The sequence below is a fragment of the Empidonax traillii genome, unplaced genomic scaffold, assembly GCF_003031625.1.
Source record: "Empidonax traillii isolate 1590-97213 ecotype Southwest subspecies unplaced genomic scaffold, ASM303162v1 scaffold473:size728705, whole genome shotgun sequence".
Lineage (NCBI taxonomy): Eukaryota > Metazoa > Chordata > Aves > Passeriformes > Tyrannidae > Empidonax > Empidonax traillii.
Genome location: NW_020955666.1, coordinates 257,692 through 285,382, shown reverse-complemented (window position 1 = coordinate 285,382; position 27,691 = coordinate 257,692). Strand labels below are relative to the sequence as shown.

The 27,691-nt window shown below is 36.8% G+C and overlaps 1 long non-coding RNA gene across 1 annotated transcript in view; it reads left to right on the top strand.

Annotated features, from left to right (window-relative positions):
- The first annotated feature begins 5,950 nt into the window (after positions 1-5,950).
- Positions 5,951-27,691, top strand: part of LOC114063527 — a 61,680-nt gene continuing 39,939 nt past the window's right edge. The window contains exons 1-2 of the long non-coding RNA XR_003572573.1: positions 5,951-6,034; positions 21,943-22,007. This is a non-coding gene — a long non-coding RNA (uncharacterized LOC114063527). The remainder of the gene's footprint in view (positions 6,035-21,942; positions 22,008-27,691) is intronic.

Here is a 27,691-nt window from a genome sequence, read left to right as displayed (position 1 = left end):
AAGTGGTTCCCCTTTACATTTGAGGAGCAGCAGCAGGTGTTTGTTTTATTTAACACCTCACTGGATTGATCTGCAGCACGACTTGAGCAAACTGTGTTTCTGCAGTACACCAAAGGTGCTCGGCTGTGACCTTTTGCATGTGTCTGTGTGTATGACGTTGAAGGGGACAGCTACAGCTTGTTAGAGATGATCTCCCTTTTAAAACTGGCTCAGCAGGGCAGCACAGTGGATTTCAACCATACTTTGGGATGTTGGCACAAGGCACTCTCACGCTACGTTGTGCTGCCCTGCTTGAAAGTGCTGCTGTCACGGCTGTCCTTCCCTCATTCCTGGAGGTACTGGGGATCTCCAGGGAGCACAATCTTTGTGAGAATGAGGACTATGACACTGCAGGATGCAACCTGAGCGTTAATGGGTCAGTGAGTGACAGCTGAGACTTCTCTCTGAGGTACTGAGCTGGCTATCACTGCCAGGAGCACAAGGTCTATACAGTGAAGTGTGCCAATTTAATTTTGTCACATGTGGCCTGGGTTGTACAGATACGGCTGTTTCTAGAACTCTTTGACAATGCTAAAACTGATTCAGGCCACAATGCAACATTTAAGGATGCTAATTAGAAAATAATTGTGCTGGATTGTACAGACTTTACCATTGTAATATATCTTGAAGGCCCCTATAGAATGGGAAAGAAGGTATTTTAATGCACTTTGCATGCAAAATGAGGCACTAGATTTTGTGATTTGTAACAAAGCACAGTACAGCTGCCATCATCCAGTAAATCAGAAAGCAAAAATAGTTCTTAAGCAGTTAGTATTCTGCTTTATTTGCTAATTAAAATGGGGTTTGGAACTGCTCTTCAAAATGATTGCTCTAATTAATTCGTTGTTCTTTTGCAGTTCTACCTTCTATGCCATCTGAATACAAGGCAATCCCTTGTGCTTCTCGAAAGCCTGACGGCCAACAGGGCATCCTTCCCTTCCTCGGAAAAGCAGGCTTTATTGCTTGTCATTGTTTAATAAAATGTCTGTTCTACCAGGGCTAAAAAGTCACCCATATACACACTAGCACAAGTTTATTTGCAATAAAATGCAAGTGTAAACCCACGTTTTTAATTAAGAGCAAATATTTGTTTAATTTATGCAGAATTCAAAGAAAAACAGATGATCACTTTTATAAGGCCAGTGACAGATTTTAGTTTTAATTACTTTTAAAGCTTCATAAAAGATAGTGATTATTTTAATTGCTATTCCTGTCACTGTGATACAATCTTTCATTTTGTGGTTGATGGATGGTATTTAGGATAAATACAGTTGCCTTTAAAACGTGGCCTGCGTTACTGGCATGACTGTGCAGAGTACAAAACATCATGTATGAAAAGGGAATTAAGGGGATGAAGTATGGAAGCAGATGCACTCATTTTACATTCATCAGAGTACTCAAAAGTTTGAAAATTATTCACGTCAGTCAGGACCTGGATTTAAGGAGGTGTAATTAAACTATTGGTTGTGGATATGTTATCTCATAGAAATATTCTTCTATTTCCTCTAACTGATCCTGCTATCTGTGCATATATGTATATTATGTATATTATACCACAAAACTTGATTGCAAAGTGTTGTATTCAGGGGCTTGTTCAAGAGAGAACAGGAATGTGTGTAATATTGTTTATCCTATTTATTAGAAAATTTGAATCAAATGAAAAAATAAAGAATGGATCTCGAACTGAAATTCACTGAAGAAAGTGATCACTAGAAAAATCAGTAGAAAAATCAGTAGAAAAAGAGATTCTAGATAATTGCAAAAGCTCTTTGATCAAATCTGCAATACTTACAAGTAGTAGCATGATACCACAAGTATCACTGGAGTGACGTCTCGCTGTATTCAGAAAAAAGACGAGAATCTATCATGTCTTATATTATTTGACTAGTTGCAGTTAGCATAGCTGACAAGAAAGTTTTAAACTCTTCAGATTTTCATAGCCAGCACATTTGTAACCAACCTCTGTTTTCTTAAGGAGGGCGTAAATGACCATGATTACAGTCTGTTATAATTTAAAGAATTTAAGATATTAAAGATGGTCCTAAATTTAGTTTTGTGGGGCTTTTCATGCCTTCAAGGTCAAGACATGCCAGTGTAGTGGCTTTTGGGTTATGCTTTGTGCAGTATCTAGATCCAGGGTGTTATGAGCACTATAATAAATATTGTAACGAAAATCCATTTTTCAGAAAAACATCTCTGTCAACCTAAACCTCTAAGCTATTTCAAGTTTGTCTCTCCAATCTATTTGGTTGTTCATTTTAAAAAAAGTAAATATGGAAATGACCTCACAGTATCTGGGTATTCTCTGGTAAAGAACTTTCCATCAGAACATTGTTAGTAAATTATAAATCATGGGAAGGAACTGGCACTCAGTCACCTTTCTTTTCTTGCCCATCTGTCTTTTCAACAGTGTTCCAAGGTCAAACACATGCTTTTAAAGTTTTCTTCCTTAAAAATTAGCAAGCAGGCTAAGCAACCCCTACGTATCCTATAAGACAAAATCTTCTTTTGGAAACAGACCGTCTCCTCTGTGCAAGGTGCCTCTGCCCTCCTTGCAGAGGGCCTCCTCTCTGCTGGGCACGTGCTGATTCTTCCTGGGACAAGGTCCTTCCTACTCTTAGGATCTATGCTCTGTCCATATTGACCACCCTCATCTTGATTACCTCCACAAGAGTCTCTTTTAAACTTTTTATCCTTCCTGTTCTCTTTTTTCCCCTAATGATTTATTAAATTAATGACCCACATTTTCATAGCTGAGTGTTTGCATTTTGCAAATGGCTGCAAGTACTTAGCCTTCAGTTTTGTGCTTTACAACACTGTGACTTACTGCTGTAATAGTTATTTTCCGTACATCTGGAATATAAGCTTGCATACTCAAGTCTTTGTGATCATATTCATTTACATGTGTGATTCCTTTGCATTTCGTTCCCACCACCCAGCAGTTTTGTAGCTAGGCATTTACAAAATACTACTATGAAAACAACAAAATCTATTTCAGTAAAGTCTGTGTTTTAAAACAAAAGAAGCAAAAAAGCAAAAGAAGACTTCTCTTGGTAGCAGTAAGAGAAGAGAAATCCACATGTAATTTGCTTAATTTCACTGTGTTGTTGTCATTCCTAAGTACCAGTTGTATACTCCTGCCTATCAAAATCTGCTGATTTCCCCTGGTGTCCTTCAACACCTTATTTTAATGGAGATGCTTATTTTAATGGAGATGTTTATTTAAATGGAGGTACTGGAGGCTTCCTGACACAAAAAGGAACTAACACAAGTTTGTTCTCCTGCATAAGCAGCATCAGCTGATACTTCTACCATGTAGAACAAATATGTCTGTGGAAAAAGGCAAGAGTGTCTAGAAGGTAAAAGACAAACTCTGAGTAGTCTGAGTAGTGAGGAGCAAATGTGTGAGTTGGAGAGGGGTGCAATGGGAAAGGCTGGTGGTATGGAGAGATAGCTGAAACAAGCAGATGGCTTAAAGAAAGCTGAGAAAGGCTGTTAGCACATAAAGCAGCAGACACTTGATGATGAATTGCCATTTTGAGTTGCTAGGTTTTTCTTCCTTATTTAGCTAACTACTGTTCCAATAATGACTTATAAAATATCTTCTCTGTGAAGACTTTAGGTCTCCTTTAGATTGAAGGCACCTTTTTTAAAGAATGAAGGCACAGACTTAAAAAATCATTATGGTGTAATGTAAGGAGAGGAAAAAAGTGGGATGAGATAAAAGTACCCATGCAACTTCCTTCCTTTTCCCTTAATCAAGTGAAAGTCATTCATTGCCCTATCAATGAGAAATAAGACCTAGGAGCCCACAGAAGGCAGTCCAAATGGCCAGGCTGCTCAGGTTATATTATCTAGACCCATGTCTGAGACAACTTATCCCAGTCCAGCTTTTATGTCCTGGACCTGGGCTCTATATGACCCCCCAAGTCTTCCTACCTTGGTGCTTGAGATGTTTCATTGCAGTAGTGTCCTGTCTATTAATTCTCAATTGGATTTGGACAGGTCCCTAAATTTACTCCTAGTTTTAGTTTCCCTACGTGTGAAATCTGGCTTACAGTGCTGACTGATCTCAGAGCAGCATATCTGCGAGATGGGAGCTCATTACAGTACATGAGGTAATGTACTAATTATCAAGAACACTCAAGGAGGAAACATCTTTTCCCCCCCCACAGGCAGAGTGCCGGGCAGTGCCAGTGCACCATCAGCACATCTCGGGATAGATGCTCTTTTCAGTAGTTGTCTTCATCAGTCAGTATGGGCAGATGTGTGCGTGACAGTCACTGCTTATTTGGACAAAGGTGTACTAAGGCAGCTGGAAGCTGTGAAACAGATGCAGTCATGTGACTAGGCCTGTGCTGAGTCTTCAGTCTTCGGTTGTTTGGTGTCTCGAAAGAAAGGCAAAGAAACCAGTAAAGAGTCTGGAGCACAAGTCTCGTGAGGAGTGACCGAGGCAGCTGGGGTTGTTTAACATGGAGAAAAGGAGTCTTTGGGTTGACCTTATTGCTCTCTAGAATTACCTGAAAGAGCAAGGTGGGGCTCAGTCTCTTCTTGCAGAGAACAAACAATCGGACAACAGAAAACAGCCTGAAGTTGCACCAGGGAAGGTGAAGAAAGGATATTAGGAAAAAATTCTTCACTGAAAGTGTAATTAAGCGTTGGAACAGGCTGATCAGGGAAGTGTTGAAATCACTATCCCTGGAAGAGTGGATTAATGGTTGTGGTTAATGGTTGGACTCAATGTTCTTAGGGTTCTTATCCAACCTTAATGATTCTGTGATTCTATGAAATACATTCTGGATTAGACATGCAAAGTCTCCTCCATCACTGTTACCTAACAATGGGGTGGTTCTAGTTTTAATGAGAATAGTAACATACTGATGTGTGTTGAGGCAGAAGTGCATGCAGCCCTTTGGAGCCAGACAGTATATCTTTGGTTTTCTTTTGCTAAATGCATTGCTTTAATGTTATTCTATAACACCTATTCATTACTGCTAATGAATATAGAAATTATGAAGAAGATACAGCTCCAGTTTCTTATTGTACCTGTAAAATATTACTAATTTAAATGAGGCCATGCAAACTATAAAATTACAGCATCACACACTTTCATTGCAGTGTGATTGGATTGTCTCTATAAATGGTTCATCATCAATCCCAATAAAGACAAAGCATGGGTCTAACTGTTGTCTTGAATCCAATAGCTTAGTTTTATTGCCTCAGTAGCAGCTGTTTAAGTGCCCCTTCCTCTTCCATTCAGCGATGTGATATGTCTTTTTCATAAAGAAAGGTCATCAAACCTGCCAGGATTCTGCTCCAGCCCACCACAAGGGATCCTCTCAGTTTGAGAACTACACAGATGATTAAGAGGAACACAAATGAGTAATGAAAGTGTGAATGCCCACTATTTTCCCTTAAATTAATTAAAATTCAACAGGAAAAAAAAAGAGTATTGAAATCATAGAATAACCAGAGTTGGAAGGGACCCAGAAGAATCATCAAGTCCATCTATTGGGAATATTCAACAACAGTTCTCAAGATGTCTGGCTATCCACAGGCCATTACATTCATGGAAGAAAGACATGGCAGAGTCAGAAAAATCCTGAAATATAAGAACACTTTGAAAGACTCCTAAAAATATTTAAGTACTTAGGTAATACTTAATGATAAATCATGAAAATATTTAAGGAAAAAAATATTTAAGGAAAAAATCAATTAGGCATTTAACATAGTCAAAGCTTAAACTAAAAGACAAAAATATAAGTGTAAATATATGTTATCAGGACCCAGAGTTCTATTCAGTTAATATTTTTAACATGAATTTTAACAGTAGGCAGGAACTGATTCTATCTGATACTCTGGGAATATAAGTGTCATAACTTCTAATTATTGTAATTCTTGTTCCAATTTCAGTACGTTATTTCAAGTAAGAAGAAGTGCCCATGTCTTAAATTGGGAAAAAAACACATGGAAATTGAAGCTGATCAAAATTAAGGTAAAAAAAGCAAATTATTTTGTGGAGTTCTAATACAGTTTTTGAAAGAGTGATTATGTAACCCACACTCAGGCTAAATTCCTTTTTTTATCACTTTAAATTATTTTTTAGTGGAAAATTTAGATTTACTTTGATATAAAATCCACTTCCCTAAGGTGTCTGGGAATTTTTAAGCGTGTATACTATGGAAACATTTCTTCGTAATTTCTGAGCCTCTCTCATCCCTGAGTTGATGCAGAATGAAAAATTGCTTCCTCACTCTTTCACATCAGTTGCAATGGAAAAGGTGCTGCTCACTATGAACACATTATAGGCCCTCTGGAAATAAGGGAAGTGCAAGGGAGTTATTGTGTATTTCGTTGGGTGCCTAGGCCTTTTCTGGCCACCTCCAACCCTATAGTACAGAATTTAGTTTTAAGTGTCCTACTGTCCTATTTAAGAGGAATTTTAGAGGTATTTTGGTGCTTGTCAGGAATAGTTTAAAGAGTAAAAGCCCCATTTAAATGGGAAAGGATAGCATTCATATATCCCTCTTGATAGAGCAGCTTTAACTGTACACTTTTTAATTGTGTGCAATGATGAAAGATCTTTATAGCTTTATTCTTGTGTATTATTTTCCAGCTAACCTAATTTATGAGAACTTTGGTAATTTATTGTTCAAATGCATATGAAATACCAGTAGTACACTGCCACAGTGATTCCCACAAAATGTATTTCTGCTTTGTTTTCTAAAATTAAAATTATTAATATTCCAAGAGACTAAAATGTAATGTTATCATCTCATTTTCAGCAGATTTTCACAAACGTTTTATCCATCAAGGAGAATACATATAAATATCCCCACTACAGTTACTGTACATATTTTATTATAATCTTCTACTGGTTTGCATTTTTCAGTCTGGAGTTTTGCGACCTGGATGACAGTGGTTATACTGATGAAGTTGTTAAGCTAATTAATATATAATGAAGTCATAGCTAGGTTTCTCTCTGCACTTCCATACTAATGTCCTGTAACAAGGGCTGTTTATAAACCAGCACTGGTGCTGAAAAAAGTAATTCTGTGAGCACAAGTCATTTCAGGCAGAAAATAACCTACTGCAGCAAGGTTAATGAAAAACAAACCCAACAAGGATTTTGGTGTGAATTTATACTTTCGTTGTGACAGGTTCCATCATTGTCCTTTACACAAGCGTAAAACGGCACCTGTTGAAAAACCACAAAAACAACTGCCTATAGAAAATTCTATTAAACACTTCTCTCTTTGGCTTCATTCAGGGACCAGTGAATTTATATGTGCAACTGAGACAAACTCTCATAAATTATTTTAAGTGTCCGGTGGTTGCCACACATCCATCCTATTTAGAAGGCTGCTTAAATGTGTGCTTTAAGATAATGATTAGAAAATACAGTATTGCTGGCATGAAAATAATTCACACGATAATTTGTTAAAAAAGCATACTGCTGAACTGGGACATTTACTATATGCTAATGTAAATATTTGAGTCTTTTGTAGGCAAATGTCTAAGCACAGAACTTTGACCCTGTAGTTTAGTAATTTGAAGAAAATATCTTACTCTATTTACTCGTAACTTTAATGGGGTGGGGATGTTTGCTATTTTTTTATAACCATGATATGAGGTTTTGAAGCGTATCCAACACTCATAATTTCTCCAAATAATTTTGAAAATTTAGCAAAATTTAGCAAAAAATATCAAAATATATTTACTATAAATGTCAGTCTTAATAAATTCACAGCTTTTTTATTTTCTGATGTTTCTGGAGTCTTTGGTGACATATTACTTTTTTTTTTCCCCCTCATTAATTGACTTACAAAAATTTTTTTTCTGTAAGAGTTTTCTGAGTCTACGCATTTGGATTTCAGAATTCCTTTTTTTTTTTTTTTTTTTTTTTTTTTTTTTTTTTTTTTTTTTTTTTTTTTTTTTTTTTTTTTTTTTTTTTTTTTTTTTTTTTTTTTTTTTAAATTTTAGAAGGAATTAGAGTTTCTGTGACTATAAGTTTCAGAAATTTAACTTCTGGAAAAGAAAACTGTATAAAGTAAAGAGTGAGGTTTGAGTTTGTTTCATAAAATAAATATCATATCAATTATTTTTTAAATAAAATATTTACCTGGATTTTAGTGGAATTAAAGCATACTCACTAAGTGGAACTAAAACACTTTCAGGCTTGATTGTAAATGGGGTTTCACTGTGTTCACTTGAACCTTGTTTGATTTTTATTGTAGTCTACAAAACCTGTAATCTCAGTTCAGTTACTGTATGACACAGTAACTGACCTTCTCTATTTCTACAAATCTACTAATAAGTAAAAGCCTTATCTTTGTTTTAAAATGGATTTAAGATTAAACTATTTTATGAAAAGCTATATGGGCAAATTTATACTGCAGCTATAAATCTGGGTTTAAAAAGGGAAATTTCAAAACCACTGTTGCTATCATTCTTTCTTATCATCTATTAAAAATATGTTGTTTTTCCAAGTTATGCTTTCTGCCCAGGGTTATATTTATAGTATATTTGGGAGTCTTATTTATAGACATGTCCTGGATCACAGCAAAAGTAAATCTTGAAGGGTCTCTATGAAAATCATTGAAAACATATCCATATCTATTTTCCACATTTTTGTCCACTTGATAAAGGAATTACATAAACGCTTTAGGAAGGAGACAGGTGCTTACATGTTGAGCAGTGATCAGAGTAGCTGAAATCACAAAGACTAAGAAATTCCCTGAGTCAACAGAATATTTTATTAGAATAACATTATAAATTCTAGCAGTTGTCTTTAATGAGTTCCTAAATAACCTTTAATATCCTCTTTTATGAAATATAGGTTATTTGATAGCCAGATTCATGGTGTCATTGGATTAGCAACTACCCATTTCCCTAAATTAGGAGCAGTTAGGAAATGAATTATTAACAGTGTGTGGAGTAGGAATAGTATTTTTGTGCCTTTTTTTTGCATTTTTATTTATTTCACAGCTAGTAGTAAATTTTCCCATCATGCAATTGTGTCCCCCACATTGTGATTGTTCCTTCTAAATTAAATTTGTAAGTGTGCTAGTGAGTCCTATTATAGTTTTTATGATGAGCAGATGTAAACTAAGTCTGACATAGTTTTAAACACTTCTATTGTTTCTAAATGGTGCTACTTCATCTTTCTAACAGATTAACTTCTTGCACCATTCCTATTGGTGGAGTCCAATGTCTGCATTCAAAGAGCTCCACAGAAATTACTTGATATGCAAAGAGGAAAAGTGGTTTGCAAAACGTTTAAAGCAGCCAAGTCAGTTTGGCACAGTTTTAAAAGTATATCTACATGACTGTAACCCACAAGTGCCAGTTTTCAGTGTGGAAAAGTAAATGTAGGCTGTTTAACCAGCCATTTTGAAAAAAATATTCTACTGCCCACTGGTTTTCAAGTTTGAGAATCACCTCCCTCCAGTATTCTTTCATACCCGTAATTTTGTGCTTTCCCACTGGGTATCTCTGGTGTCCATTATTTATGCATTTCTTCAGAGCCCTTGAAAGTGGGACAGTGCAGCTACTGTCTTCCATTGTTTTATTTTTAGATTTGTTCCCATTAACATTTCATTGTAATACAGTGTTATCAGAAGAAAACAAAGGATTAAAATGGCACTTTGGAGAACCTTAAATTGGTGACAAATGGGCAAAAATCAGGGCATGCAGTGTAAAGGCTGACATGCTTTACTAGGCCTGTCGTGTTGGGCTCAAGCTTGGTGATAGACTACACAAGATAACTATGCTTCTATCTCAATTTTAAGTTCAGAATGTCTTATTCTTATCAGAAAAAACTTGTTTCTTATACTTAAAAATCAGGTTTTGTAGCCCCAGGGTTTCCCTGGTAAAGTTAGATTTCTTTTCTGCATATTGCAACTTCAAATGTAAGAGCTCCCTTATCTCTGCTGTTGAGACAACAGAAGTTGAGTCTCTTCATTCTAGAGAAGAAGAAAGCAGAATGTGTTCCTCCTCATCAGGATTTTCTTTTTGCTCTTCATTTTTCATCATTTGTCTTAATCTTAAAAACGTCAACCAGACTGAAACTGAATGCTTAGCCTTTCATTTCACTGTGATTATGCCATGCTCTCTGAGGTGTAAATTAGCTTATGCACCAAGAAAAACCTGGCAACCTAGCCCATCTGTAAATTCTGCAATCAATGCTGAATGCCAGGCAATGATGACACATCAGTGGCAGAACTTAGATGATTTCTTTGTAGTACACGGGAATCCTTGGATGAACAGCAAGGATGTTACTACTTGGATGTAGTATAAACATAGGCTACCCTCTTTCTGTTTATTTTTACAAGTTTTAAAATAATTTTTCACTCTGGTTATAATCACAACCTGAAAGAAATTTTTTTATGTTGTAATAAATCCTTTGAGCTACTGCGTGGTTGGAAAAATGAAGCCCTTTAAAAAACATCAGTATGTATATCAGTAACTTTGTTCAGTGCACAGGGGAGCTACAGAAACCTATTCAGTGAACTGCTGCAGTGAGTAACAGGAAAAGGACCTGTATATGTTATGACTAAGACAAAATGTCTGGCTCTGAGTGAAGTTCAAAAGCATGACAAGCAAGATAATTTCTGATAGGATGCAGCTTGTGCCACCAGGTCACAGTCTGAATGTAGTGCTGCTGGGTGCCTAAAGCAGTTTCCCCTCCTTTGGTGGAATTGCTCTCCTTTTGGTTTAGGACACCAAAGCAACCTTGGGTGCAGTTTCTGATCAGATGCTGGTCCACAGATTGCACAGTCACTAAATGGCCAGTTGTTGCCTTTCTGGTGGTGATAGAGCCCTTCATAAACTCCCAGCCCTGTACAGCTATGGTCCCTGTGCCCCTGAGAAACAAAAAGCCAGAGGGTGCAAATATTTGTATTCTTTATCTGTGTTTTCAATTGGTTTTGAATTGGAAAGCTGAAATTGAAAGCATAATATTGAAGTCTTATTTTAAGATAAAAATCTTAGCTTTCAGTATTGTAAAATTTAGTCTGTAGGAAGAGCAATGCCAGGCTATGAAAATCTTGATTATTGTTTCTGTGCTTCCTTTCTTCAAAATTTCCTTTCTTAGGATGAGTTAAGAACTTTCAGTGGGTGTCAGCTGAGGTCTCCAAGCAGTCTCAACTCAATCCAGATAGCCTAGTTTTCACTAAACCCTGAGAAATAACCAGGCAGCTTCTTAGTGAAGCCAAGAAAGGCATAGGCCTATACTCCCTTACTGGGCAGTTCTAATGCTGGAGACTACTAGAGGTCTTTCTGAGGAGTGTGTTGAAGTTAAAAGACCCTAATCATGATGGCTTCCCAGGCATTTGTGAGATTAGTGGAAGCCCTTAGGAATCAGTTTTGGAATCAGTGTGTTCTATGTGAGGTTTCTTGGAGGTTTCAGCTTTTTATCACCTCTTAAAATGATTTTTTAAAAAAAGAAAATAATTTTCTACTTAATGTTTTCAAGATTGTATTTTACACTCATTCTCAGAACAATTAGGTATGAATGGGTGTAGCAATGCTTACAGTTCACCGACTTTATGTTTGGGAGAATACAGAAATATACTGTTGGAAGAGGTAAATACTGGCTTGTGCCAACTGTAGTCAACAGTACCATTTTGCATGTAAAGCAAAGCAAACAGTAACAAGGACAGCACAACTCCAGTCATTCTTGACATGGGTCTTCCTTCATTCAGCTGCTCATAACTGCCTGGAGGCTTAAATCGTTCTTGCAAACTTTGAGGCATTAACAGGGTAAGGGAGTATTTTTTTATCTTCCTTTGCTTCTTTTGGTTTGTTTTTAGTGGATTTGTTTGCTGTTTCCCAGTCCTTCCATGGGACATGCATTATAGAACAATAGTACTTTTATTCTTTACTTACATTTCAAAAGTTAGATAAGAATTGGGGATTCCTTTGTAGGGCAGGATGGTCTCTCACTTGAGGATTCCTGTACAGATATTTAAACTAAGCCCTTTAATACAAAGCAGATGAAAGCAAAACATAAAAAAAAAAAAAAAAAAAAAAAAAAAAAAAAAAAAAAAAAAAAAAAAAAAAAAAAAAAAAAAAAAAAAAAAAAAAAAAAAAAAAAAAAAAAAAAAAAAAAAAAAAAAAAAAAAAAAAAAAAAAAAGACATAAAAATGACCAGCATTCTAAGAGTCTTACCTTAAAAATAATCTTAAAATATGGTTATTTCTGTTCAAAACTGGGCAATTCTGTGTAAAGCACAGATATTTTCAGTTACATTATGGACCTGACTTGATTCCAATCTGTATTTGAAGCTCACTTGGGAGTAAATTGAGCACATAGAAATTTGAAAATAAAAAAATAAAAAATTCTGGCATTCAGTAATAATAGCCAGAACCCTGTTTCACTGCATTTGATATTTTATCTTCCGTATACTCAATCAACTCGTTTATCACTGGTCAGTTACCAATTCCACCTTTTATTTCACTAGCAATGCTTATTATTTTTGGAATGATTTTGCTAAAGATGTATTTTGCAAAAGTATTGCTCTTAGCGAAATGTTCTATACCTATTAACCTGAATTTGTGACACTGACTTTGAAAGAGAACTGATGTGAATGAAGGGAAATATTTTCCTTTTGTGACTGTCACTACTATTTTGTTATGGTATCTCAGCCTTATGAATTTAAATCAGTGAGAAAACAAAACAACAGTAAAATCTGGCTTGGTCTTCCTTCCAGCTTTAATTTTGCTTTATACATTGACTGTATCCCAGTTAAATCACCTTGCATTTATATAAATGCTTTGCAGGTTTTCTCAGCCATAGATTCTATTTTATTTTCATACCAGGAGTTACAAGAGTCACATCTCTAATGTTTGACCTCTGTTAGCTGCAATAATATATACCACAGACTTATCAAAACTGCCTGTATTACTAAAATTCCATCATTTAGCTTGTGTGAAGGTTATTCCTCCCTCTTTAACATTTTAGCAGTAATTTTGTGTTTGCCTGACTATGTCTCAAAAACTAAGGAAGTTTGCGGTTGTAAATGAGAAATATCCTGCCTCTTTATTGATACAGTCCATTTATATTTATATATCACTATGCAAAACCTGCAGTTATTTTTCATATAGTCTAAAAGAAAATACATTTAAAGGGGCAGAAGAAGAGCAGAGTCTTGGGCAGTGAGCAAAGTAAACATCAGGTGAAAGACAAAAGCCTGGAAGAATTGATTATGCCACTTGGCTGCTCTCCTGAGGAAGATAAAAGAGGCCAGGACATGCTCTGCTACTTCCTGCATGTAGAAGTCAAGCTTGGAAACAATACTCTGACATCTCTGCCATGCAGATAACTCCAGCAGGCAAGTCTGCTGATTTAACTATTCACATTTTGTATTTTTTGTGCCCACTGATTGACAGCTACAGAACATATTCTACCAGCTTGATCTTTGTGTACTGGCTTTAATGCAAAATAAAGAATTAGGATAGAAAAAGGATGAAATTGAAAAGATAAAGAGATTAAATAAAAGATTAAGATTCCTGAAGGCTGCGTATTCTGCCAAGATAATGCAAGAAGAACTTGACTCAGAGTGTTGAGTAGTATGCACACAGCCAAGGACACTGGAGACTGTAAAAACCTTTGCTGTTCGAAGACTGCTGGGAAATGTAACTCTCCAAGAGAGTAGCACTTTACTGATCCTTTGCATTTGAGCAGCTGGGTTACACACATGTAGTAACCTAATGTGCTGTAATACCTCCAAGCCACCATACCAAAGGACAGCATGCTATTTATGTTCCATTCCCTATAAATATAATGTCAGTTAAAATTCACATCACCGAGTTATGTGCTAAATCAAACTGCAGGTAACATGTCATGTTTTGCCATAGTCGTTGTCTGGGGAACAAAGACTAAAAGTCTTCCTCAAATTGCGCCACTGTTCTCCTTGCCTTCACTGGGAGCCAGGCTGTCCAGTGGCAGCATTAGGATATGTGTATGAAGGATCTGACAGTGACAGCTTCAAAAATAAAAGCCAGTAACAAAATGGAAGAGCTCTGAGATAAATCTCCAGGCTTTGATATCTCATATTCTCAGGGTATAGTGACCTACTTGTTGCTCTTAGCCAAGCCTTTTCCTTTTCCAGATAAGTGAGATACAAGCATCCAGACTTCCTACAGGTGATAGTATGATCTTTTGTAGGCTCTGAAAGGTGGGTCTGAGAAGTAACCTTTACAGAGATCATTCTGCCTACGTCCCATGGCTGCACTGTTGCTCATGACTTCTGTCACCATGGTCTTCCTTACGCTTGGTGAGCTCTCCAGATCCTCCTGGGTGGAGCAGAAGTCTGTGCACCATTCAGCTGAAGGAAACCCAGTTCTCAGAGAATAAGTTCAAGATTAAACTGTTCCAAAGTCATCCAAGTCTTTGCTCTGCCACCTGAGAAGAGGAAAATAACAAAATCATATTATTTCAATATGTTTCATGTCACCAGTTTTCTAAAAGAAAGGAGGAATTTTAAGGTTTTGCCACTGTCTCCTCTGAATACACTTGAGAGCTATACCCTACTTCTGTAAACACAGCATGTCACATCTGCAAGACGTTCAGGCGTATGCAGCAAAACATAAATGTGCACAAACGCCATTTCTTGCATTCAAAATGCGAGAAACAAAAAAGCTTATAAAATGTAAGTTATGATCTGTGCACAGGTAAGGAAATTACAAAATACAGTGAGTTCAAAAAAAACTCATGAAAAATTGCACTGAGGGGGAAAGATTGTATCAGCTAAGCTACCTATTAAAGATGTGAATGTAAAAGATGAAAAGTATGAAATGGCCATTATATAGAATAATTGTTGGAAGCTAAATGATAGGAAAGAAACAGGAAATGAAGAGGAGACTCAAAAAATAATAGAGAAAGGGAGGGAAAGTCTAAGATAGCTGCAGATGTGGGATTAGGAGAGAGAAGTATGTTAGCAATAAAAATAGTGTATTTTAATCCAGTGGTAGCTCACAGAGTGTGAATTGAATCTGCAGTCCTAAACTCAACGTGACGTCAACAGAATTAGCCTTGGTGTTGCCTTGTAGACACTTACAATTTGAAATTTAACCACCAAATGACTCAAGAAACAGCACACTGCCTATCTGGGAACTGAAGCATACTTCTCTGCTTAAGACAAGTATCATTGGTCTTTGATATGTGTTCCTACAGGGAAGGACTTTAACATTAAACTTTTCCTCCAAAGACTCGCTCCATGTTAGGAACATATTAAAGATAAAGGGTGCCGTAGGAGGGTGATTGGTGACCTGGCATTGAATTTAATCTATTAGAGCAGAATTATTTTAGCTGGCATTCATCTTACTGAGAGAATTATTTCTTGGCACTCATTACTGTAGCAAAGGAACACATAATGAACATTAATAGAATGTTTTCATCATCATAAGCCTTATGTGAGCTGAGTAAGAATTAGCCCCCTTTTGCAGGTGGTGAACTAAGCCCAATCCTTCAACAAGATGAACGTGTGCTACATAGTGTTGTGTGCCCTGAACTCCCACTGGAATTGCAGAGCAATGAATACCTTACAAAAAGCTTTCAGACATCTAAGCACTTTGTTTAAGTGATTGGCTAAAACTTCTACATACATGGCATTCCTTATTCTCAATTAAGTGGGAATGTTACATTAACTGGGCAGGAAGCCAGGGTACACAATCTGAACCCTGCAATACTAACCCTACAATACTAACCTAACTTAACCACGAGGTCATTCTTTCCCCTTTGTAACAGGCTCACAAAAAAAAAACCCACCAGGATTTTTGGCAAAAATGGCACAAATGACAGTCTGTCAGCGAGGGCAAGTGGATAAAAGCAGGAAAGTGGTGAGTGGTGTGTGCCTGTGTGTGTGTGTAAGGAAGCAGGAGAGGAAAGGAGTGCCAAGACTGAGAGAATGTGGAGGAGGTCAGTAATAGCAGAAAGTGAGGAGAGACGATATGTGTAATGGTAGCAGTAGTACATGCAAAGGAGGTCATTATGGGAGTGAGAACAAACACAAAACCAGCAAATGGTAAGACATGAGTGTGTTGCACATGTTTTCAGTGAAAAAATGTTTAGTACTTGGGGTGTTATTTGTATCCAGACACAGGTAAATCTCTGGAAAAAGAAGTCATATGTACCTTAGAACACCACAATAGCCATAAATACAATGTGATTTTTACCACTTTTTGGGGTTTATGTTAACTGTCTTTTATGAGTCGTGTGTTTTCTCCTTATTATGTTACAGTGTTTATCTTGATTACATAATTATGAAATGTTAAGATACACTTCATTATACAGATCCACCACTACAGTAACCATTGGGTTATGGGGTTTGCTTTTTATTTTATTTATTGTTATCATTCCCAGAATTTCCCCTTCAGGTTCTCCTCAGTCCTAGACAAGCTTCAAGAGAACTTCTTGAGGGAATACTGGATAAAAGGATTTCAAAGACTTGGGAATTAACACTGTAAAATAAAAAGGCATTAGAGAAAGGCTTTGATCTTGCAACTTTGTGTCCTACCACTTTTCCCTACTCTTTTTGAAACCCTCCACTCTTTTGCTGAAGCCAACTACTGCCCAAAAAGCAAAGCAGAATTTTTCTAAGAGTGAACACGTGTTTATCCTGCAGTGTCACTTACACATTTGCTTATATTAGATGGTGTTTCAGAGAATTTCCTCCACCTGCCAGGTCCTATGCCTTCAATAGTGGATATACCTCTCTAGCAAGGGAAGATGGACTATATAGACAAGGGCATAGCCACATGCTTATTAATGAAAGAAAGAAAAATTTTCCTGTGAAAGATAGTATGTTTTGCCAGAACATCTCATACTGCTACTCTCAGGCCCACAAGTCCTTCATCAAGTATGTGAAGTTCTTCTGAATTTCAAAAGTTTATTACAATGTTGTTAAAATTACTACAATACTGCACTTCTCTGAGTTGATCACAGGAGAAGTGATAACAAACCAACTAATAGTGGGAGAGAAAAAAACCTGATCTGTTAGACATCACTTACTGGGCTGAATAGCAGCCAGCACATCATCCAGTCTATTAGAACTGCAGTAGCTCACCACAACTTTTATCCTACATTGGCCACAATCATAATTTCAATCAGAGAATATAGTTTGTCAAAATATCAGCTTTTCCTGTTACAAATATCATTTGGATATTTTACACATCGCTCCTGGAGGGACTGGTCACTTTCTGAAAGCATGTGGCAAACTCTCCTCCAAAGTGACATATTCTATGTAATAGCTACAACCGCTATTTTCGTACAGAAGAGAAGCAGTAAAACATCTTTTATATAATCCAACTTTATGTTTAAGCTCAGTGCTGCAGAAAGCTGTCATGGTAATTTTGATTTCAAAGGCTGAAAGAAAGGGAAAATGACCTTTATTCCTGGTATAATGTAAGTGGATCATTTCTGTGATTGCTATGTGAGAACTTTGATGTTTTCAGATAGAACCATAGTATGTTATTCACTGTTTACTCTTGAGAAACCACACACACAGCATAAATGTGACTTGAGTTTAGAAAAAAATGTATGCACACACACAAACACACACACAAAGATCAACTAGGGTACTAGAGAGAATATTGATGTGCAGTAAATTGGAAGAATTTGATCTCTACATCCTCCCCTGTGTGCTTGGTTTTATTCCTTATGTCCTTTGAGCTGTCTGTTATTTTAACATAGTGCCAGGTATAAGAATACTATACAAATATTACAGTGCCTCAGCCGAAGGAGAGCGCAAGGGCACATGAGTGATAGATATAAATTTGGACACACTCAAGACTAAGTGTTACAAGAACAGTAAGGCTTCTTGCAAATTAGTTTGACCCTCACAAAATATATTTTTACTGGAAAATAGGAGTGGGATGCTTTTTAAGGACTGCATTAGCCAATACTGCAGTGCAATGACACAAAGACAAAGCTGGGAAGGAAGTTGTATGTGATCAGCTGTAGGAATCCAAGTGAGATTGGCAAAGCAATCATACTATGCATATGAAAGTCTATGAGCATATTACTGAATACCAGAAAGCAAGCAGCAAAAAAGGCAGAGCGGCGATTAATTTTCTCTAGGAAATTATATCCAGTACTTTTAAAACCTACACAATAGCTCAGGTGCAAAAGCAAGGAATGAAACAATGTGATTAGGGCCACCTGCAGCCTACAGACCTGCTTACACCTGTATGGGAAATTTTCAGCAATGACATTTATTTGTCATTAAGAGCGTGTTGTTCTGGTGGTGTCATTAGATTATTGAGCACTTCCCAGCTGGAATTGGTTGAATGTGAAGAAATCCTTAGAAAACTTAATGAAATCTATGGTTCTCATACATTTCAATTGGGATTGTTTATTAACCGGTGTTATTGGCATAAGGTCAAATATTCAACCTGTTCCTGTTATTGTTTTAGTCTTCAAGAGCCTAAGGATATTAGTAGTAATTACTTATTGGAACTTCCCTTCAAGTACATTTAAAAAAATGCCAAATATGAGAAACTAACTACTTGCAAGATATTTGTGGTATGCCATCTTTGTGTTTGGTTGTGTATGCTTTGCTAATAATAATTTCTTTTGTTAACGCTGTGTTGCACTTCCAAGAACCAGAATTTTAATGTTAGGACATTCCGTGGTCCTCCCTCACTCATTTAAAGCAGAGTCAGGAGAAAACTCAAAAATCCTCAAAATGTAAAACCAGAATAAGAAAAAATGTATTAAATACATTCTATACATAATATTTCCAGCAGCTCACATACAAAATAGGTCGATTTTCTTGCCATTCTGTCAAGATTGGATTATCTGCTTCCCATGTGAAACAAGAAACAGGGAGGATGTTACAATCAGAAGGAGATATATAGACAAAAAATAATGGAAGGAAGATAAAGTGTATTTCTCATCTTCTCCATGTCATAATCTCTGATGTGTTGCCTAATTGTGCTATAAATTGATCTTGAAATATATAATTACCAATGTTTTTTGCTCAGGAATCAGAGAGAAGTAACTTTTTTCACTAAAATCAGTAGACTCTTTCAGTGGCTGAAATAACATTTCTGAATACAAAATACTGCATATTACTTGGCCTAGTGAAGTATATTTGACTTAATTTTATTCAACAGAGTAGTTATGGAGAAGGTATACAACCAAACAAAGTAAATTAATGGCAAATCTTAAAACTAGGGAGAAATGTTTTGCTTGCATATCTAATCCTGTTGTGGGTTTGGCTTTGGGCGGTAACAGAAACACGTCCTCTAGCTGATCAGCTTTGCAGAAAAAGAGCCCTACTTCAGAACAGGGGTTCAAAACAAAAGGACTTAAAAGCTTTGCTGTTGTTATTGATGGATTTCAAAAATTCAGTCAGTTAAACAAATCTCAGCATCTGCTGAGAAGGTTTGAAGAGTTTAAGTAAGCACCTTGTGAAAAACTGCTTTATTGTACAATACTTTTCCTAACCATTTTGTGAGGAAAATATCTCCAGGTCTAGCTTTATTATCAAGCCCTGAGGTGAAATAAGCCCTAGAAAGTCAAATGTTTCTTTTTCTACCAAGGATGACACCCCTAGACATGCTGAAGCAGGCTCGGTACTTGTACAAATTCTTTACTTCTTGAAAAATGTATTACAATGCATTTTTAAAATATGGTGTTCAGAACAGAAATAATGTTTGGATTCACCTTTTTGTCTCTCTCCAATGGTACTTTTTGTACTAACCCAGAGGAGGAGTGTAAATCATATTTAGTCAGAAATCCTGGATACAGATATAATTACTGAAGTCTAAGTCTTCGTAGTTCACAACTGGTTTTTGCAGAGATTTATCACTGGAATGTTTCACTTTGTTATGTGCACTAGAATACCTGAGGACAGGTAATCTGCTATTGTATAAGAATTATCAGGACTTAGAAAAATATTCTTGAAGTAATAGGAGCCAAATTGTTGCCGTCACAGGCCTGTTTAATATCTTCGTCATTCCACCAGCGTTCACTGCTCCCAGCCTGACTTGGCTTCTTGTATTTGTTCTTCTCTTTTCCCTTACATGAAGTGCTTCATTCCTTTCACTTACACTAACAGAATAGCTATTCCATTACAGTTTTCCTTTATTATTATTTTTAATGGTTTCTTTCATGTATCTTCTTAGTGGTTAAGGACGCAGCGCTATCACCACAGAGACCTGGGTTCGAGTCCCGGTCAGGGCCCCTCCCCGGGCAGATGGAGCTCATTAGCCCTGTAAGGCAATCCATCTACGTCCTGAGGACCTCGCTGCCACCGTCCAAGCTCGCTTGGCCCCGGCAGATGAACCTCAGGATTAAAGGGTGGGCTCAGTTCCGCGCACACTGTGTCTCACCTAAAAAATCCAATGCGCAGGCTGGAAGGTGGAAAGACCTTCCCCGGATCTTCGTTAACGAAGACTGGCCAGAAAAAAAAAAAAAAAGACATACAAACAGTCAAATCGGTAGGACTAAAGGAATGGCAATGGCAAGAGCAAGAATAAGGAGCACAGAGCATTGAAGGGGCAGGATTTTCTTAAACTGATTCCCAGCTGGCCTCCCCTGGTTCTCAGTTCTCATTTTCTCTTCAGAGAAGCAAGTGTAATTTATGGCAAAATATGATTGTTCCTCACCCAAACTCAGTTATAAGGAGGAACAAACAAGAGAGTAATGGCTTGGGGATTCAGGCTCCTGAGGTTACAAATCTCTGCAAACCAGTTAAAGACTGCTATTAAGTAATCATCACTCATCCCTTAGACCTATTTCTAAACTAAAGAATACTCTTCAATATTTAGTTATTAGCTCATAAGTTTAACACATATCAGGACTGCAGAATCAATGTGGGCAAATTGCATTGAAGGTAGGGATACTGGTAAACTGCCAAAAACTTCAACTTTCCCTACATGATGGCTGCTGCATTCTAGGAATGAAGTGATTTTACTGATCAACTATGTGCTTGCAAATAATTTTGTCTAATAATGGACTTACAAAATCAGTGAGTAAAAAGTGTCTTGAAAAGCCATCAGCTTGGCTGAAACCTACCTCAGAGTAATGCTGTGGAAAAAAAAAAAAAAAAAGAAGATGGAAGAGAAAAGCTCTGTTTTCACTCCCTTTGTTCTGCATTTGTATGAGGATGAAGTAGGCTGCACTGCAGAACAGTAGTTTTGTCACAGGAGATATCTCAGCTGATAAAAAGAAATAACCTTGTCACCTTCTGTATCCTTTGCTGAAGTTAACATTATGTCATTATGCTTTTAGTATTTTATGGTGAGACACTGAGTCAAACTAACATTTCTTTTGTCTTTTTAGTTTTCGTCCTCATTGTTAGAACCTTGACCTCTAGGCATAATGTGGGCCTTGAATTAGGCATCTGCTCTCTCTGGATTTTAGATATTTGCACCTTTACTGGGGACTTCAACACAGGAGTGTAACCATGTTTTTGCTAACGCTGGTGTAAAATAGGGATCATTACAATACAGTCAGTGAAATTACTCTGGTAGAAAATGGGGCTCTGGATTGTCCACAGATTTTCAGACAATTGGAAAAGATGTTGCAGTATGTCCTCCAATTACTATTAACAAAAGTGCTCTTCCCCACATAGCCATTTTTCTCAAAGTGCCAATTTCTTTTGAGCTCTGCTTCCCATTAAGACTTCGCCTGAATGAGGGCAAATGAGAGTGATGCTCACTTCCATCAGCTGAGCAGTATGAGAGGACTGGCCTTGCTATTACTATGCACTCACAAGCACCTCAGAAGCAATTGCAACACACTTGGTTGTCTAATTTGAAACTCTGAAAAAATAAAGAAAAGGGTTTTTAAGGCTCAGCTTAGTAAGAGAATAGCCTGTGTAGCAGCATTTAAAACTTTCAAGTGCTTTTTAGAACAAAATTCTTGATAAGAATTTTTCCCTCTCTTCTCTAGCATCCAGGATGTGGTGTATTTCTCCTTTGAGAATTCATAACAGCAACAGATACCTTAGATGTAAGGTAAGAACTGTGAGAAAAGGGTTTGCCTTTATTGTTATTAACACTTCCAGTTTGTACCGCAAAAAGTAGACCTGGTCTTGGTAGGTGGGTGAAGTGGAATGTTCAGCTAAACTGCACTGTAAAACAAACTGTGAGCTTTGAACGGTGATAGAAGTCTAGCCAACAAATTAAATAATAAATTTCTGCACTGGGGTCTCTCGGTAAATTAATGAGTGAAATCTGTTGGCTCCTGTCCTTCCTGACTCTGGGAGAAGTCTTACTTATGGTCAATGAGCCCAGATCTGTCTTAGGCAGTCAGAGCTATCCCAGTGGCCAGGGTCCTGGCAGTCTGTTTAAACAAAGACAATTTTCATCTCTCTAATGCCATTTTTATATCTATTTACACTCTCTTATCTATGCTTAGATTAAGAGTGACAGAATATAATTTAGGAAATGTTATTAATCACTGCTGAATCAAACTCTGTATCTGTTTTCTAAGGGAAATTAAATAAAGAGACGTCTTGCTCATATTTATGAGGGATTTTCCTCTACCTCGGAAACCTAGCTTCTGGTTTATTGCTCCTAAACAGCTTCTCAAGGAATGCTGGCCAGTAAGCTGTTTACATTGAAATACACACAGCTTTCTTTACTTATATGTAATTGTTTGTGTCAATACATAAGCAGCTGCCAGCTGAGGAGTACCCATACCTCTTGGACTGGAGTGTTTACATGCTCTGTACCTCACCCAGCAAAACCATGTCCAAGGGAAGGGAATATGCACGTAATGGAACGGTTTATTGCAAAGTCTGTGCTGTATCAAATTTAATGCATTTATTGGTACAGTTATTCTCGTGCTTTTTTCTGCTTATAGGCCAGTTATTGCCCATCTAGTCTTATCAGAATTCATGAACAGTAGAGTTTGGGAAAAACGATGATGGCCAAATACATTTTTAGTGCTAATATGAAGATATGGTACTAAAGCAAAACAGTTACAAAAATTTACAGGAAATTTTCAGTGGAGAACAGTTGAGTTAAAAGGATTGAGACTGATACAATCTGATTTCTAAGTGGCTTTCATTTACTTTAGCAATCGTGCTGAACTTACTGTTATGGCTTAGGTAAATAAAAATTGTTTGTGTGAGAAAATATGTACTGTTTTGCATCCTTGTGGTTTAAATCCTTTTTGAGAAAAATCTGATAGAAATCTCCAGTGATCCTCAGTGTCTACAGAGAGTAAAGCTTCCTCATCAGGAAATATTAAAATACTACACAAACCCAAAAGTAGTGGCTTTGTTTTTAAGGGAGAAAGGGATAGAGAGTTTGTTCAGATCATACAGTTGCAGATGGGTAGAAGTGAAATCCTTATCTGAAGCTCTATCTATTTGGTATTTTTTCCTTTTACTCTCCTAAATAAGTTCAGAATAGGTATTTGATATATATGTGATATACACTGTAAGTGTGCTTTTTGGGCTTCCATCAAGTTTAGTCAATAGAGTAGAGTATGTCTCCATATGAATACAAAGACAATAACATGGGATCCATGAAAAATCCCCACCTACAATCCATCCCAATCTGTTTGGAAACCCATGCCCTCACTGACACCCTATGAACTTGATCTGTGTTTTCCCTTTCGCCTTGTCTCTTCTTATTAACTAAATTTGAAGGAAATTCCAGTATTTTGGTTATAGTTACTGCAGGAATTCAGTTAAAGGAATTTCAATTACACTGAGGTACAGGAAAACATTTTACAGAATCTTACCCTAAACTTGTGTATGTCAGAGCCTGAGCATTTCATGAGGTTTCGCACACAGTCAGTGTTGCAGTTTGTCTGCGTCAGTGATGGGATCTAGAGTCGTAGGGGCTGCAGGGAGGTGTGTGCACACTCAGGATACTGCACAGAGCCTTTGAGCCCTTGTCCTTGAGAGGTGTCATACGGATGTACGATTCTTCTCAAATTAATAGGATCCAAATGACTGGGCATAAGATGATGAAATTAAAAGTTTCAAAGCTGCTTGACATGATTTCTCTTTTAAAACGTAATCAGTGGGAGGAGAGTTTTTCAGGTGTTGATTTTTTAACTCCAAAGTTAGCACAAATACTCCGTTAAATTGCTTGGCATTTCTGTCTATTGGGAAGAATGATACTAATAAACCTACTGACATCTTCAAATTATTGCATTGCTAAGTCATTCTATTTAAAGTATTTCTAATTATTATTTTTTGTTGTAATCATGTCTAGTGGTTAAGATGTAGAACTTCAACAGAACCTTCCATCAGGGAAATTAGCATTTTAGTCTTAAATATTTAACATTTCTCATGTTACCATTTTAAAGATAAGGGTTTATCAAATCTGTTTTAAGAAATCAATGTTCACTGTCTGAAAGAATGTGATCTAGTCCTGTTTACTACAGTTCAATGTGTAGAAATGCAGAGATAACCTGGATAAGATAGAAACGGACAACATCACTGGAGTGGTTTTACAGCATTGCTTAAGTGGGTTTGCCTATTCTTGGAGGCCTCCTTAACTTTGTTTTGTGGCTCCTTAATGAGACTACTGGTAAAAATTTCAATGTGATCCTTTCAAGTATGACAAGACTGACTGCAAACAGCTCAGTAGCACTCAGAGCACATCTTTGATTCTCTGGTTTACCTACTTGACTCTATTCAGTCTGTCTCTTCACAACACCCTGCCTAAATAACCCTGAGAAATGTAATTATACACTCACTATTGATTAGAAAGGATCCAAATTTAATTATGCGTAACAAGTTCCACTTTTAAACTTTTAGTTCTTTGTTCATCAACACTTCATGTAAGGCTGCAGTTTACTTTCAGCCATTACAGTAAAGATCTTCATCGGAAAATGAGACTTCCTCCTTCCTTAAACTGCTTAAGGAACAGACTTATTTCCTGCTCCTCTGTCTGCATCCAAGCCAACATTCTCCCTTTGGTGCAGAACTGTGACCAGTCATTCCTCACTGAAGGATGTTATTCATAATTTTTGCTAGGAAAACAGTTTTGCTGAGGCAGTTCTTTGAGGTCTTTGCATTGAATCTGTACTGCAGTCTCAAGGGATCATGTCAGTTAAATTTGGACCTATTGCTGCAGCAGTTTCTTTATTTTTAGTTCACAAAAAATGTTAAATAATAGTAGTATAAGATCACGTACTTGAACAAACCTAAAGTCTTCTCTAACCTGTTTCTGTTTACTGGAAAAAAATAAACTTTTCCAGTAGAACAGGAACATATAATTAAAAACTCCTGAACTTCATTATACTAAAAAATATCTGACTTTGCAGGAAGTCTCCTAAGAAGAAATGTGTGATGATTTGCTTCCTGTTAAATAAGGAATTGTGCACAAAATAAAGCTTACTTTTCAATATTTTTCTCAAGCAGGAGCCTAATTGAATCTTCCTTCCAAAAGAAATCTAATCTATGATCCTTAGAGATGCAGATTGAAACTCTTGTTTCTGAATCTGCATCCCCTGTGGGAGGGGTTTGGGATTTTTTGTTAGTTCAGTGAAGAATAAAAACCAGAGGACTTTAGTTTCTATATCTGGTTTGCATATTCTCTGAATTGGAAAAAAGGTCATGACAGCAACTCACATCATTGAAGTATTCCCAAATGCCAGACCTACCTGACTGCAGTTCTGCACTAGGAGCTCCTGCCTAGACCCTTTTCGGTCCCAAACATGGGCTGATTGCTACTGATGATTCAGGGTCAAATTCAGAAGCGTCGAACTCAGTGCTAAGGGAATTAACTTGGAATGAAAGAAAATTAAAAGATCTCTCCCCTGTGATCACCTTCGTCTTCTTGCTGAAATAGCTTCTACAGACTTTATATAGTGTGATGTTATTTGAAGGAGCATCCTTGCTTGCATACATGAATCCAGCCTGCCTTAATATGACAACCTCACAGGAATCAGGGCTCTTCATTGTAAAGAAGCTGTTCAGCCATTCCATGTTCCTTGTTGTCTCTTGGGAGATTTGTTTGCTACCAAGGCAGTGCATGGGCGAGTAAAAGGAGAATGAATGTGTCCTCAGAAGACACCATTACAAAATACTTCCCTATGCAGAAATTGTGACATGAAAATGTACTGATGAGTTCATTGCCGAGTGGGGCTATTTCTGGGATGTTTACCCTCACCTCTTCCTCGGAGCTGTGCCTTCTGTAATCAACTAGTTCTGAAAGTTTGCTTAAGATAGCAGTGCAGTGTTAAGCAGTGGAAGCATTTTCCTTTGAATATGGCTATCCTCCAAAAGAAAATAGGTATGAGTAGCTCGTTTGTACAATAAAGCCAGTTGTTAATATGCTCTGGGAGCTGTTTGGATCCAGGATGTTGTAAGTGGGGGAACATTATCACTGGAAAGTGCTTTTAATAGAAAATTGTCTGTACGAAGCAACAAAAAGAAAGAGATTATAAGGGAAATGTAAAGAACAGGTTCAAAAGCTTATCAGAGTAATTTATAGGGCCATAGCAGAGATTTACATACAGTAGTTTCATGGGGCCCTCTTTGTGCTAAGACCATCTCTGGTAAACTATAGTAATGCCTAAAAATCTACTACAAGGCGTGATTCTGCTGTGACTGAACTGAGAATGAGATACTCATCCTCTAAATGTTAAAGAAGGTACAATAGTAAGTCATTATAAACGAGAATTTACCATGGTTTTCCTTCACATTGAACACAAAGAGAATGAGAAAAATAGTAGCAATCCAAAGGCTTGTTCATTCTCTGAGCAAGAACTAGGGCTCCAAATCTTCCAGTCTGTTTGGTCAACAGAAAAAAAAAATTCACTGTGAACACCTGTTTTAGAAAATCACTTATAAATATAGTAAAAGCTAGTGGATTTTGAAAGGATCTGAGAGCAAAAGGCAAAATAAATGTAAGGTTCAAATATCAGGATATGGGTTGTATTAATTAAATGAAACATTTTGTATGCTAGGAAGCAGATGCTAAAAAGACATTGTTTTACAGTCAGGATATGTGTTTTTGGTACTACATATTTTCCTGCTAGTAAAAAATTCTGATTGAAATGCTCCCTTTTCTAGTACTATTGATTAGCTCTACTGTGTTCTGCGGACTGTTTCTGCTCTTATTTTACATCTGATAACACTACCATGGGGAATTGTGTTGTGTAGTTCTAAAAATAATAACAACCCTCATTTGTGGAGCTATAGAAAGGTGTGCAAGATGACGGTGGCAAGATTGATAGGAGAACAATTTTGTTCTCAGAAGTTCACTCTTAGGATTTACAAAATAGCCTGTGTGAGCTGAGGCAGAAAATAAGATTTTATCTGAAAATTGCATCCAAGATTCATCTCTTATAATTCTTTTTTAATGAAAGCTTACTGGCATATCCTTTTAATTTTTTACATTTGTGTAGGAGAAAAATTGGGCAAGGAATTGACTAATTAATGTACTCCTATACAACTTGCATTCCTGCTAAATGATTCATGGATGTCCCAGTAACCAATGTCTATATGAGGTAGAGAGCTCTGGTATTTGATTTAAAAATCAATGATGGAAAATACTGTTTTTCCTATATATATATATATGTATATATGTATGTATATATGTACTTACATTTCTTTGGTTATGTAAATTATTTATATGCTTGAAAAAATTCTGCATCCAAGTTTTTTTAAAAGTCTAAAAAACATTGATCTTGCATGGAACTATTTTAGTGTCCTAAATGTCAAATGCCC